Below are 12,248 nucleotides of genomic sequence, written 5' to 3'. Positions count from 1 at the left end.
CCTAAAGTCAAGGGTGAGTGAGTCAGATCGAGCCGTATATCTACAGCTAGTTAACTAGGAAGGCTACTGAGGCAGGATGGGAACATAAAACCAACAACATTGCAATATACTCTCCGAACGTCCCACCTCAAAGAGCATCTATGACCTTCAGTCCCAGTGAGCTTCTGCCAAATACAACATGGAAATGCTTTGTGTCCACTAAAAGGTGTAATAACCTGAAAATACTGCTGCCTCGATGACCTTGAGGGCCTGGGCTGGATGACTGTAATGGAGTTAAGCTCTGGTGTAATGATTTGGTCACAATGGGTCATCCAAGGGTGTTTTGCATTTCCCATCTGTCCAGATATCTATAAGACATAGCAGTAATACAACTCATCACACTGGATGCTGAATCTGTGATTGGCAAAGCTTGAGAGTACATCAACTACCAACCAGTTTCATGACAGACCAATATGCTGATCACTTGCTTAATGATTTTTCTGCTTTATACAGTGTCCAAAAATAGTAATGACAATGCCCCAGAGTGTGGGATGCTGCTTGTTTGGTCTGGTTTGAGCAAGACTGGTGACAAATAATAGAATAGAAAATAAGCACATCTTAGAAGCTAACAGTACAAGGTTGTTTTGGTTGTTTGTACATTTCTCTATATGGAAAAAGTTTTCTCAAGTCATAGAAAGTCTTGTTAATTGGTTTCTGGTGGCTCTAAGTGATTATTAGACAAGTTGTTTCAGCTCTGCTCTGAACGCAGCTCAAAGGACGCCTGTAACTCGCAATTATTTTCATCATTAATGTACCCGGTCAGAAAAAACGAAAAAGCCCCTTTTTTTCCCGCTCAAAATCCCAAGATGCAGCTTGAAACATCTTTTGTGCAAACAACCCAAAATGGGCCCAGTCTTTGCTGATTTACAACAGAAAATCAGCAAAGACATTTAGCTTTTTGTTTTGTAAACAAGTTCATTTATCCCTGAAGTTGCATTCATTGTAAAACCGCTTCTGCAGAATAATTGCAGTTTCAGTGATCAGTCAACTGATCAATAAAGAGAATTAAAACAAAGTAAGGTGCCTATCAGAACTTTCTAAATGTATGTTTGCAGCAACGTGAAAACAAAACACGATTTGCACAATGAATCACATCAGAATAACAGTTTATCCCTTTTGCATCCATTTATCATCCAGCTCCCTCAGCACGTAGTCACTGTAAATCAATACATCGGTGTTGTTGCAGGAGATGAAAAACAAAACCTGCAAAGCCCCTGCATATCTTGGTGGGTATGGTAATTACCCAGGACAGCAGTGTGAGACTTGCCAGGAGCAACACATAAATCAGCTAATATCCATTTTTCTTACTCATCAGTCACCATTTACTCTTGAAAATCTAATACAAAATCTAGGATGTAAACATCAACATTCGCAGCTGTGAGCACTGGATTCACAGGAACGTGTCAATCCCCATTAGTCCTGCTGCCTAACCGACTGTGAAAGTCTAATTGCGCCCACCAGCTTGCAACCATACAGACCCCCACTCACCGAGAGGGAGAAAGAAAAGTGAGGTGTGTGTGTGTGTGTGTGTGTGTGTGTGTGTGTGTGTGTGTGTGTGTGTGTGTGTGTGTGTGTGTGTGTGTGTGTGTGTTCATAACGAACATGTATTGCACTCACTTCTAATGTACTCATCTGCCCCTCTGCATACATTTGTCCAAATTACAACCACGAAAAGTGTTCAAGCAGCCGTGAACTGTGTATGTATGTGTGTGTGTGTGTGTGTATGGGAGGGGGAGCCCTGCTCTCTCTGTGGTGTGGTCCTCTAATGAGGTGCTCATCAGTCCCAAAATGAGGCGAACATACATGTGACAAGGAGGTCCAGGCCATGTCAGTGTGCTGCTCTGCTGTCTTTGACTGGCCCACTGGGAAGAAACACCCCGACCGAAATGACACTAATGGATAGGCATGGGCCTCCATGAGTCCCCAGGGATTCAGCCTCATCACAGCTGAGCAGCGCGGCGCTTCAATTCACGAACACACGTGTCTTCAGAACACACTCAAGCATTCAGTCAATCAACTGCAGGGACTTATGAAAGTGAATTATTGAATTGTGCCTGTGCACTTTTTTATGAAAAAAAAAAGAAATTACTGCAGCACAAGGTTCAGGGATAATTAAAGCGTTCTTCAGTTTGGTTGTCCATATTGTACTCTTGGTTATGACTTCCAGCTGAAGCGGCAAAACAGTGCAGTGACTGACTGCTCTGGTCTGAGTGCAATCTGCAGCAGCCTGGTGACAATATCTCAGAATAAGGGGCAAGAAACAAAAATAGAGCCGGCCATACAGGTGTCACAACTGCTCAAGTCAAACTTTACCTGCAAAATCTTAACTGCAAAGTTATGACAAAGAGTGTGAGGTGAAAACTTTTGTCTCACTGTGTAGATTTGATGGCTCAACTTTGATCTGCAAAGCGTATTATAGTCTTACTTATATGTCTTCCTGCATTTCACATGAGAATGGAACTGATTTTTTTTTATTTATTTTTTTTAACAATTCATGTGTTGAGTATTTTCTAATCAATCAACAATTTTTTGGACAACCTGTTATTATTTCCTGGAAATTAAATTGTTATATGTTGAAGCTGCAACAAGTATTTGGGCTCCAGTGCATTAAATAAAGCTATCTTGATAATGGACTTCAGCAGTCTCCCAGCATTTTAGACTGTTAGTCGCCTTCACCCATTCACATGCACACTCACACACAACTAGTGAAGGCTGCCATACATGTAAAGAGCTCAAACATGATTGGGAGAAGTGCTGGCTTCAGTGTGACTGAAGACGTCGATACATGGACAGGGTGAGATGGGGGATTGAACCACCAGCCTTGTGGTTGAAAGTGAGTTGGCAAAATGAGCGGTCCCATGTAACGGTTCATAAATAAATTCCCCCCAAAAAATGTGGAATCCGGTCGTGACTAATTGTATCATTAAACCTGGATATATACAGCTTGTCCCTCTCCTATACCAGCTTTATCCACCCAGAGCCGGAGACTATCCAAGTCAACGTTGGGTCAAAGACCGGGCACACGCAGGATGCTACAGCATGTGGAGAACCATGAAACCCTACACTGTACTGGGAAAAGGGGAACATGCAAATTCCAAAGAGAAAGCCTTGAGAAAGTGAGAAACTTTTGTCGTTTTGCATGTCACACTTGCCAATTTACTAGTTTATCGTCAGTCTCATAAAAAAGGTTGTTTCTGTCATTCATCTAAACAAAGACCAAGTTTCGCTCCTGCCCATTCCCTCATCTAATGACATGTTGGCCTGAGAGGTCTTGTTTCCAAAACCGCGGCATTTGCTTTAGTGAATAAATGCAATCTGTTTCACTCAAGAAGGAATACTTGTAATCAACCCCAAACAACCTTGAAAACAGTGAATCCTTGAGGGCCCTTCTACTGGCGACGAGGTCAGTGTGAAAGTTTGCTGACATTAAAAGTCTTATCTCTTTGAGTTCCAGCGACCGTTTGCTGGGGTCAACTCTTCATTTCCATGTGTTAAACAGCCTACATTACCAGATGAGATGTGTCCTTGATGGAATGAATCACAGAGCAAAATCCTCTCAGGTTCAGACCAGTTCCTCAAAGAAATGATGTCATGATCACCATAAGTGACACAGAGACACTCGTTTTGTGAGGATCTTTGTTCCCGTCCTGCGGTTGGCGTCGTTCACAATGCCACAGACGGCTGCTTACAGAAGGAGCGTTGATCACTTCTGGCAGAATGGTCTGCGTGTTTCTGCAGCCCACGGGATGAAATCTGTGGCATTTTCCCTCCAACACCCAAGCTTTTCCCATAGCCCCCGGACCAGAGGGCTGCCCGTCACTGGTTTTGGGTCAGCAGTGTGACTGACTGGTGCTCTCACAATAACTCCAGCCAACTTGTGTCATGATAATCCCTTAGTTATGCAAATCTCCCAGCCTAGTGCCGTTTGTGCAGAGGGGGAAAGTATAGATGGCAGCACAATGTAGGTCACTATCTTGTCCCTGATTTCTCCACATTTGTCAAATGAGCCTGAAACGTCCCCGTCAGCAGGACGATAGTGGCTGTGGCAGCAGAGCGACCTCCGGACTGGAGCTACGGAACGGTCAAGAGAGCATCACAGCTCATGGCAGAAAGTCCCGGGACAAGCAACCGTAAAGTTAGCGTTTTGCCGCCCGTTTCTGAATTAATGCAAAATGAGACATGAGGCAGGGATAGAAGGGGATATTGTTATCTTCTTAAACAGATTAACTATAGTCTGGTTGGAGAGGACAAACATGGCTAGAAAGTGTGTCAGCCCTTTCATGGAGCAGTAAGAACAAGACAATAAAAGCAGGGGTCATTAGCATTGTATTAATTTGGCCAAGTGAGCATTCAGCAGCGAAAGTGTGTGTGTGTGTGTGTGTGTGTGTGTGTGTGTGTGTGTGTGTGTGTGTGTGTGTGTGTGTGTGTGTGTGTGTGTGTGTGTGTGTGTGTGTGTGTGTGTGTGTGTGTGTGTGTGTGTGTGTGTGTGTGACAGGGAGAGAGAGTGTCTGGGGGTGAGAAGAGGAGGAGGAGGTGTTGTTGCATGATCGCGAGTTCCCCTTAACTGAAGCTCTGACCAAGGGGCAGACAGAGGGAGGGGGAGGATAAAGAGACGGGGGGAACAGAGGATTGGATGAGAATGTGTTTTTTTCCCCCAGTAAAGCAATTGTTTGAAGAGTGAAATAAATGGTTTGAGATGGAACCGGATAATTCTGAAGGAGGGAGAATCTTAGTCTGTCATGTCAGGAAATGAGACTAAACAAACTGAGTGATCAGGGAAAACAACCCCATACTTGTGACATGAATACGACATGTGGAGAGCAAATCAGCTTATAGAACATGAGGGATTTGGTTGCATTAAAACAGAAATGTCACCAACAAGGCACACACACACACACACACGGAGAGAAAAAAGAAGCTGTCAACTACAGCAGATCCATCAGCGTGACACTATCCACTGTCCTTACTGTGGGAGACCGATCCGTCAAAGGCTCAGATTGTAGAAGATCTCCTTGTCTTTTGAAGCATCACGGTAGGTATCGTCATCCCTGAGACTGACAGCAGCGCTCCGGAATATCCTCTACACCTGCTCCGATGCTCCGGCTGGAACAAACCCTGAGAAGTGTGGCGCATTTTCTCCGGACCCCCGCATCGTTTGCGCCACAGAGGAGCAATAAGGGTGACTGTAATTCTACTGGCAGCCTCTCGGCACCCAGCTGAGTGTGTCCGGGCTCCCTGTCTCCTTTACAAACTCCTCCTGACAGTGAATGAACTGTGCGCTCCCCGACACGTGTTTATTATGAATGGCACCGCTCGGCTCACCTTATCTCCTCCCGTGCAGCTCCGCGTCTCCGGTCCGACAAGCGATACCGCGTTTGTTTACGTGGAGTCCCGCTCAGCTCGCAGCCTCTCGCCTCCACCTCCTCCTCAGTCACTGGTCCTCTCCTCCTCTCTCCTCTTCTCTCCGCTCGCGCCAGTTCACACACGCGCACACACACACACACACACACACACACACACAAACACACGGGGGCGGGGGCGCGCAGAAGCGGCACCCAGGCGCGTGCGCACGCACGTTGCGCGCACTGCAGCGCCGCTGCCGATGTATGGTGGCCTCGAGGCATTGAACCATCCCGGTACGTTCATGCAAACAAACATACACGATAAGAGCACTTTAGCCCGGTAAACTCTCAAAAAACAAGCAGATGGAGAGAAGCTGGATGAGTTTTTTGGGATAAAACGCACAGAAAGTTGCCTGTTTTTTTAAAAGCTCGTTTTCTGTTATTTAACAGCAGGGGGGCGGATTTATTTTTTATTATTACAACAGCTATATTACTTCTAATGGTTACATTTAAGCATAGTGAACACGCAACAAGTATAAAATAATGTTCATGTCTAAAATAATTCTGATCCTTAAGTGCTTAGTAATCCCGCTTCGTTATTAAGGCTCTGCAATGAGAGGGGAGGAAGATTAAACTACAATAATATCCAAATGAAATATGTAATCCACATGTCAACAGACTCACACACTGTTTCAATAGGCGCCTGGGTACAATCTGTGCCGGAGAGACTCTGCTCTGCATGTTGTGGATGTCTCTGGGCCTCAGCACACCTGATTCAGATGAATCAGTCCTTATCAGGCTGCTGCAGAGCTCATGACAACTCATTCATCTGAATCAGATGTGTCGGTGCAGGGAGACTTGAAGCACAGAGAGCAGGCAGACCGGACTGAAAGGAAGGTGTTCCAAGGTGATCCATGTGCAACGTCTCTCACATTCTACCTTTACAAAGGCTCCTAGGACTGTTTGATTTCACCTGAGATTATCAGGGGAGCATTAATTTGAGTCATTGTCTTTCATAGTGTGGGGTGGGCCTCCAACAAGGTCACCAGAGAGCTTCAGGGAAGGAGACACAGAAACAACTTCAGGTCAGAGGAAGACATTTTCCCAGCACGATTTGAGTCATTTAGTAAAAACAAGAGCAAGAGAAAGTGACTGTTTCCAAACATCTCATTAATGCACTCAAAAACTCAAAGTCCAGCAACATTTTTGCAGATAACACATTTTTTTTAACCGCATCAATATTGCTCAAATTTGGATAAGCGATTTTTTTCAAGATCTTCATATTTCCAAGTATTTCAGTGAGGATACGAGGTGCAGGGTTCAGTTGAGTCTCTCAGAAAACCATTGATGAGGTTGTGGATTCAAATATGTGGTTGGTGTTTCAGTATTTTGGCAGCCCAATTCATTGGATTCAAAATTATTTACTCAACATTCCACTTATTGTTGTGACATCCGGTATTCAAATATGTTTTATGTCATAGTTTGAAGGTGATTACTCTTCCAAAGGTGAATTCTGCCTCCATTTCCCTGCAATGTATGGGTGAGCTGTGCATGGACACGGGTTGGAGAATTAAAATGTATGCATTCTCGAAGAGCTCACACATTAATTATAACCTAATCAATTAGAAGAGACATAACTAAGGAAAGTAATATTATATAATAACTGCACAACATGCACATAATCAAGCAATATTAATCACACTGATATACACCCCACCACAAATAACTGATTCATGATTGTACTCACTCATACTTATCTCGTCTGACTCACGCCGCTCCATCACTGATGGCAGATTGGTGACAAAGTGTTGCTGACTTTTGAGGGCTTTGTTTTATGAGAATCACATTCCAGAATTAGAGTTGGCGTTGCTTAAAGAAAAGCTCGCAGAACTCCTAATCAACAAAAAAACATAACCAAGAGGAACTAGTGTTTTTGTTTGTTTCACATGTCAGAGATAATGCCAAATATTTCTGTCTTTCCTTTGAAATGTTGATATTTTGTGACGGAAAGTTTAAACATCAGTATTACTCAGCAAATCCTCTGTGGGACGTGTTTCTACATTAAGGACGATATTAATCGATACACTCAGCTTCCTTAGAAAATCAAGTAGTGAAGGTGCGTCTGACCCTCTCGTCTTCTCAAAAAGGTGAGAAGGATAGAAGAAAAAGCATCTTTGGTCAAATCCTTCCTCTGCATTCAACACACTCCATGCAAGAAGCAGGGAGCTGCTGCAGGACTCAGGGGCCAAGTGCCTTGCTCAAGAGCAAACATACGCAACCTGTCGGCAAAGGGATTTGAACCAGTGACCCTCCACACAGAATCGGGCATCTCTAACCTCTCAGCCACAACTGCCCCATTCACCTGGTTAAGTGAGCTATGATCATAGACAGAAGTCACCAAGTTGGCATTAATTGACGGTGATTTAATGAAGAAACGATGCTGAAAACTTGAGGATGATTATGTCTTTTACCTGGAATGTAATCTGAGTTCAAGTCAGACAAGTTCATTTTTTTTCATTGCTTTCTCTTTATGTCATGACATTGAATCAATTCATTTCTGCACAAACCTAGAAAAGTCACAGCTTCATCTAGAACTTTAATATTGAGGGCATGCTGCCTATTTTTGTGTGTTTAGCATTTTAGTGTGATGCCATGAGACAAGCAGAGTGGAGATTATATAAAACTGTACTCTCTATTGTCATATGACAATAAACTTGAACTTGATGACATTTGTGACTAAGTAATGAAGTGGAATTTCTCTGTGAGATTTACAATATGCACGTCCATCCAAAGAGAGTGTCAGCTTTTTTACATTTTAAACAGTGGACTGCACTCCAGCTGTTGAGGACATTAATTGCTTTGAGCCATTTGCATGTCCTGATGCCATTTTCCCCTGAGAGAAGAGTTGCACTAATAATCATACGGGAGCCTGCGGGATCAGGCAGGACTCTGTTGGGCGACGTCACGTGAGTTTAAAAGCATGTTTCCTCTGAGGTCAGAATACTGCCAGCAAGCCGTGCTCCTGTCTCTCTCTGCATGTTACACCCCTGCCTTATCTCAGGCTTAGCCATGGTAGCCATCTGCAGCCACGGAGTCAAACACAGGGAGCAAGTGACGCCGTTATTACTAGGATAAGCCTTGTTTGGCACGGCGACAGGATTTGTGGTTTGAGTTGCCATCCAGAAGCTGGTTGACTGAGATTAGCTAAAATTAGGCAGTGGCAGAAATATGTGAAGCAAGATGAATATGGGCTGGTGGTGTTGATGTGAAATGATTTGGGAATAAGCCAAAGTGCAGATCATCGTAAGAAGCTCAAAGAACTGCATTAAATTACCTTTTAAAAGGGTAAAATCCATGATCCCTCCATGCCACTTCACTCTAAAATCGCTCCCACTTTCTACTTCGCCTTATTTATATGTTAAATATTTCCTCCTTTTTGAACACCACTGAAAGTGACCGAGATTTGGGAGGAAGACGAAGTTTACATGAAGCCAGAGTCACTTACTGGAAATGATTCCCCACAGAGGAAGAGTACCAGTATCCCCAATCATCATCAGCTTGAGGGGACCAGGGGGGATTCTCACCCACATCTGCCTTCCAAGTGCCACCCTGGGAAGCATTGTAATTTGTCTTCGCATCTCTTTTCAGACTGCCTCCAGATATGTCTGCATATGTCTTGAATCTCATTAAAGTATTCTCCTAATTTCCCCGATGCATATTATCCATAAAATACTCTCAGGGATAGTCGGGGGTTCAAGGATACAGTGCTATGAAAACCATCTACAGCACTTTGTGAGCTGCAAAGTGAGCGTCGTCAGGGCTTTGTGTTGAGATGCAGAAACCCATTAGTGAAGACCTTGTCTCTGCCTCGCTGGTAACGCCAATTATGGTGCCTATTACTGGGGAGGATTTTTTGAAGTCCTGCGCTCACTGAGACACAAAACTTCATAGGAGGCAACCGTGGAGGAGAGACGGGGTCATCTCGGAGTGTGTTTTCCCAACTGACTCACAATTACTTTTTATTTCCGTTCACAACAAACTGTATACTGCCGGAAGCCCACCGTGACATGACCTGACACCACCCCACCCCCCCCATCCGAAGTCACGATTACCTCACACAGATTCAGACGAAAAATCAGCAGGCTTGTGGAGAAAAAAACACATCAAAACACACGAGTGAAAAACAGCAGCAACTTTTTGTAGTAAGTTTAAGATTTCATCCTAGACAAGGAGTCATCTTTTATATCGGTTCCTCAATCTGTCAGCTTCTCTCCATCCATCACTTGTCAGTCACTTTTTCAAACACCACAATCATATTCTAGAAATTAAACTCTTCATATCTTGTCTCAATATCATCCGCCTGCTCCAAAACTAATTAGGTGCTAATGAGCTGGGCTTATTTTTTTTTCCACAGTGAGGTAATTGAGCTGCAGCCACCCTGAGGATGAACAGAAAAGAAAAAAAAAAAAAAGATGAGAGAATGCAACGCATGTTATAATCTCCTGGAGACGTGTTTGTGGTTTGGAGGAAAATGTGCTTGCAGTCAGGATGCTTGGCCAAAGGTGCGAAAGAAATCAAATTACTGATGGGATTACTGATGCGGGACAAGTTCATGAGTCAGGTCTGTTTACATCAGAGGATGCATTTCCTCTCTCTCTCTTTCTCTCGCTCTGCTGTGTAATTACATTAAGACTCCTTTCTATTGAGTGGGAGAAGCCTTTACAGGCTGCTTAACCACGTTAGCACACGGGGGGCCAAAACCTGACATGAATTTACCAAATACAACACAGTGACAAGTATTGGAGCAGGCTGGCTTATTCATGTGAAACACATGCAAAGACTATTTTTCTTATTTTTCCTCAGTGGTAATCAGTCCCAGAGTTATGAGTCCTGATTGCTAAAAGAGGGCGAAATGAAAACGGTCTTTTCTGTTGATGAGTTCAAGTGTGGCGGCGCCGGGTACCATGAAAAACCATGGCTATTTCATGAATACTTCCACAATGTGCTTTTTAACAACTGCATTACACCACAACACCCTCCACCTGAAAGAGAAATCATACAAGGGTGAGAGAGCGAGTAATCAAGCTCAGCGCTTTAAGTGGAATAAAAATGATGTAAAAACAATGTAGACAGACTAAATAATGTTATGATGTTGCAGTGGTCTGGCAGTTTGTTTTCAGCTCGTTATAATGAGCTTCATCCAACGTGGTATTTACTGTTAAAAGACACGAGTACATTTTCTGAGATCTTATTTTGTGTCAAAGAGCCATGAGTTGGTTTATCTCTTGCTCTGTGCCAAATAATTGGAGAAAAGCTGAGAACTGAAGTATTATTAATACTGTCTGTCCATTGGCTGCATACTTTATCATGGTTTCCTCTGCAGGTGATTAACACGACATGCAGGCCCAATTTGAGTTCACATACATATTTATGGTTGAGATATATTGTTTCTTACTTCTTGCCTTTTGGCAGTGTCCTCTCACTTACCATGCACTGTTTGCATGAGTTTCCTTATTCTGCATCCAATAGACATTTTCTATGCAACTCCCACAACCGTAGTGCTTTGCTGATGCCTCCCCTGCTCCAAAGCCAGAGCTGGCTTTGTGTTTCAGTTTGAACTCGTGGAGGTGTACAAGGCCAATACGGTCCAATTCAAAAGTGGAATAAGTCCAGGTCTTGCTTGGTGTGGGCTCTAACTCCGCTTGCAAATCAGAACCGGCATCCCTAGCTACTCAACGCAAAAGTACCTCTAAGTTTTTCTCATGATTCGTGTTATAACCAAATGTATACTCAGTGTGGACTTGAAGGTTTCCTCATGATATATATGGATGATGGCTGCCAGTTCAATAATTCCACTGAAATGTGGAACACGCCATTACTTAATATGCGACAGACAGACAGACAGACAGACAGACAGACAGACAGACAGACAGACAGACAGACAGACAGATAGATAGATAGATAGATAGATAGACATCAGTTTTTCAGTGCATAATATTGTCAAAACTTGTTTGTTCTCCTCTAGTTGTGGTGTGAAATGACTCATGTCACTGTCATGTTGTGTAAAGTTGTGTTACGAGAGTGGATGGCCAGCTTTGAGTTACTTTGGTTACGAACTTCCCCTAGCAACACAATCCGCAGATGTCGTCGAGATGGAATAATGACTAGTCTTCCCTCACAGTCTGTCGACTTAGTTTGAAAGCTTCACACTGAAACATAGAACATACTGTGCCTTTAACAGTAGGGATTGTGTGCTGACTGTAAACCACAAAGGAAGCCAGAAGAGCTGCTGCGTGATTCAGAGTTAATCGTCCCACAAAATGAAATCTGTACTTTCTCTCTCGAAAACACACATTTGCTGTAAACACAGCGTCTTTGCTTATTGTGGAGGATCCATAAGACCAAGGCAATCAAAACATTAGCAGGTGATTAAGCAGAGCAGAGACATTCTGTAAACAGGGACGTCCTTATCACTACGAGCAATGCCCTTTTCCAAACTCAGTCACTGCAGCACAGCACCCAACAGTCTGCAGAGGCAGAGAGGTCAAGTACCACTAAAAGATACAGAAGACTCTACATTTCGGTGCTTTTATATCTCCTCTGTAATGCTGTTACCTCCCACATAAAAGATAATATGTGAAAGGCCCACTCCCAGTCGTGTTTTCTCCTCAGACCACCTTCAATGCCATTCGTTGTTTCCTCAGCCTTCCTTCTCCCATTGCTGTGTTTTCATGCGTGTAAGCAGTTGGTGGAGAGCTGTGTCAGAGCATGGTGTTTATGCTGGAGGGAAATGTGATCCATCACCGGCCGGAGCTGTTACCCAGGTGCCTGAGCACAGCCTTGCACAGTCATCTCATCTCCTTCCTC

The sequence above is a fragment of the Lipophrys pholis genome (genome assembly GCF_963383615.2).
Source record: "Lipophrys pholis genome assembly, chromosome: 11".
Classification (NCBI taxonomy): Eukaryota; Metazoa; Chordata; class Actinopteri; order Blenniiformes; family Blenniidae; genus Lipophrys; species Lipophrys pholis.
The sequence above is the reverse complement of the archived record's forward strand: the minus strand, read 5'-3'. Positions refer to the sequence as shown.